The sequence below is a fragment of the Hyaena hyaena genome, unplaced genomic scaffold (assembly GCF_003009895.1).
Source record: "Hyaena hyaena isolate Hyena2069 unplaced genomic scaffold, ASM300989v1 scaffold_1351, whole genome shotgun sequence".
Lineage (NCBI taxonomy): Eukaryota > Metazoa > Chordata > Mammalia > Carnivora > Hyaenidae > Hyaena > Hyaena hyaena.
In genome coordinates this window covers 36,655-40,109 of record NW_024081979.1, presented here as the reverse complement: position 1 = coordinate 40,109, position 3,455 = coordinate 36,655, and the positions used below count along the sequence as shown (strand labels likewise).

Sequence of the window (3,455 nt, the reverse complement as noted above, 5' to 3'; positions counted from 1 at the left end):
AGAGATGAACGCTGCATTGTGCACTGAGAGTGACCCCACATAGCAGCTCTGTGTGGATCTCACTCTCCCTGCTCAGGCTGTGCCCAGGAATGACTTCAAACTGCATTTAACTGACCCCAACCGCCTCCCATCTGCACCTCCTCAAACTCTGCTTACTGTCCACAATTTTCCTTCTATTCCCGTGTGATTCAAGTTTCCCCAGTTCCTTCACTGGTGCTTCGATTATGGTGATCACAGGTCTCTGTCACTTATGCATGTATCCCTCTTTCACACAGGACACCTGAGGCACTAACATTTAGGGATGTGCTTTATTCTTTACAGAACCCAAAGCACTGTGTCTCCAAAATACCCACGGGTACTGCTCATACATCTGCTTTTGTGTAAAAATTCCTCTTTCATTTTGACCAGAGAAACCTATAGCTCACCTTCATACAGGGAAGTGACGCCACCCATTGTATGTATGTCCTGGGAAACTGGAGGTATGTTCAATATCCTCAGGCAGGTTGGCAGTAGAAGTGCCAAGACTCACAACCATCTCTACATCATTTCCAGCAAATCTTTCACAAAGAAGATGAATATGCTTTACCTGTCACTCATCCACTCTACTTGTCATCTTAACAGATAGAGTAGGTGGAGGAGGGGGAGGTGGCCCATATGGCCCATGATTGGTGATGAAGAGTGGTCCGTGGGGTAGGCCTGCAAGGCGATTCAGGGACAGGACCAGGCCCTCTTGCATACATAATGGCCTGCGGAACAGAAATGAGCACTGTGGTCATAGGACAGGACAAAGTACCGACACCGGCAAAAAGCAGAAACCCAAAGAAGTAGTGCTCATCTCCTGCCACCAGGTTCCAAGAGGGCAGAATCCGTGCCAAAATCTCTACCCATACTTTGGGTTCTGCTTACAGCATTGAGGGGGTGAATGGATGTTTTGGGGGATAAACTAGTGTCCCCACATGTCCGGAAATGTAGAACAGCAAGGGGCATTTTGGTAGTTTTATGGACTTAATACCAAATCAACAAACTAGCATATTCCAGATAGGAAGGCATCTAGTATATTACAGATAGGAAGGCATCTAAGTCCAGGATCACCCTCCACTCCTCTTCCCCCTCCACTAGAGGCTGCGTATTTGTATGTGAAGAACTGCAGAATGAGAAAGGATGGAAATCCCAGTATCCACACATGGAATCATAGCCTTTGTGGCTCAAAGCTCTGCCTCTAAGCTCCCGCCTGTACCCAATGTGCTTCTCTCCTGACAATAGGGTCTTCTTCTCTCTGGAAGTGCTATCCATGGGCACAGAGACACACGGGGCGATGGGGATCCTGAGGTCCGACAGAGGACAAGTAAAATCATGCTCTTAGAGAAACAGGTAACCTATACATGTTAGTTGCGTTCAGCTAATGCATTTTCATGCAGAGGTACTTCTCGGCCTAAGTACAGTACAATTTATAGGGTAAATTTGCCCTCTGGAAAAAAGGGCTGAAATTCTAGATAACAAAACACAAATGGACCTTGATTTCTGGTATAAATATCCATGTTTTAGCTCTGCCCATGATAAAGGACACAACAGAATCTGATCATGTGAACACAAGTGAAGGACACGGTGGGGACTTGCCACTCAGGTAATTTTGGAATTTTTTTCTCTTCATAACGTAAGTTTCAGTGCATGTTTTCTATGATAAATGTGTCACCTCTTAGAGTTCAGGATATTTATACCCAGGGCACACCTAAAGGGATTCTAGACAGCATGTTTACCAAAAAAGATGGCATGTTGAGTGTTTGAAATTTCCTTCATTTAAGACCACTGTAAAAATGATGCATATAAAAATATAGGTTGGAGTGAAGGCAGTTTACATTTTCAAATTGTAAGGAGATCCACAGATTTTTCTGAATACCTTAAAACTCTTGATAGAAACAGGAAAGGAAGAAACAGCAAGAGCAACGATTCCACACGGAGGAGGTCCCGAAAGAATAAGGCGAGCCGGGGGGCTTCCAAGGGGAGTGTGGTGTCATCCTCCTCGACTTACCCTAGGAACACAGTGGGAAGACCCTAAGGTCCTCACCCTTACGCACAGTTAGCTTCTAAACTTACCACAAAGAGATGCCAGGTGGAAGACAGGGAGATCCGTAGCCTCGGGGGTAAAGGTTTTGCATTTGGAAGAAAAAAAAAAAACAAAACAGCAGACATAGCCTACAACACACAAACCAGAGACAAGGGAAGGAGAGTGTGCTGTACAGAACGATGTGGGTGTCGGGAAAGACTTACAACTGAAAATGGCCACAGCGTTTACCTTGTGCTCCTCAGCAGTTTGGGTACAGTCAGTATTCATGGCACTCTCGGGGGTGACACCTTCTTCTGGATCTGCTAAAGGCCCTAGAAGGGATATAGGTTTATTCTGATTTGAGTAGACTGTTTGAAGGTTCTAAAGCAAAAAATCCTCCCTTCATTCCGCAGACAACTTAAAAACTTGGCCCCAGTCTCATCCCAAATCACATGCAGAGGGTATCCCATATGCCTCAGGTGATGCCCAGGAAGGACGTGAAGAACCATCCCTTATAACTTGATGAAGACCCCTAAAAGTTCTGATTCAGATGTATTAATACATCACTCATCGGATGAGTATGGACGGCTGGGGGCACTAGATGGACTAGAAGTTAGGCTGTGCCTCGTGCCTCATAGTGCTCAGCACATGGACGGTGCACAGACATTTCTGCTGAACTGCTATGTCTGCTTCTCTGCAGACAGCCCCATTCCTTCTCCACAAGAGATACTTGTACCAACCGTGACAAAGATGATCTGTCAATCATGAGAGACCTGAGGAATGTGGTAATGGTGGCAGACACATTTCCCTTGCAGAGCAATGGTCTGTGGTATCACCTCTGCACTTTGGCCAAAGACCCAACACCAACAAAAATTAGATGAGGGTGCTTTGCAGATCAACTCTTACTGCCCAGGTCATCTTACCAAGTGCTGCAGATGGAGGGGTTAATGAGGTGGATGTGTCCAGAAGCCCATCAGTGGGCCTCCAGGGTAGGGCATGCATAATGTTCCAGTTAATGGAGGAGGTCCCCATAGAGCCACACTGCCCTGCAGGACAGAAGTGACAGCTACGTGCATCTGCCAGACTAGAGAACCAACACCAAAAGCAGCTGAAGCCCAGAGAAGAACGTGTCAGCACCTGCCACCTTCTCTGCCACCAGGATCTAGGAGAGTAGCATTAGTACCTGAAAACTCTGTCCTTGCCACTGGGTACCACCTGCCGCTTGGAGCAGTAGATGCAAGAGTGAAACTCCTGTCACCACACATCACTGCCCATGTTTGCAAAAGTCAGACGGCAAGGATCCTGTCCTAGAGGATTCACAGAGGTAATTACAGACTGATGAAGTAGCATTCTCCAGACGGACAGACTTCCATGTCCAGGTTCACCCTGCATCCCTCCTCGGGGGCGCCTG

At 46.8% G+C, this 3,455-nt stretch overlaps 1 long non-coding RNA gene across 1 annotated transcript in view; it reads left to right on the top strand.

Annotated features, from left to right (window-relative positions):
* Positions 1-1,738, top strand: part of LOC120225174 — a 13,289-nt gene extending 11,551 nt beyond the window's left edge. The window contains exon 4 of the long non-coding RNA XR_005526756.1: positions 1,546-1,738. This is a non-coding gene — a long non-coding RNA (uncharacterized LOC120225174). The remainder of the gene's footprint in view (positions 1-1,545) is intronic.
* The last annotated feature ends 1,717 nt before the right edge of the window (positions 1,739-3,455 follow it).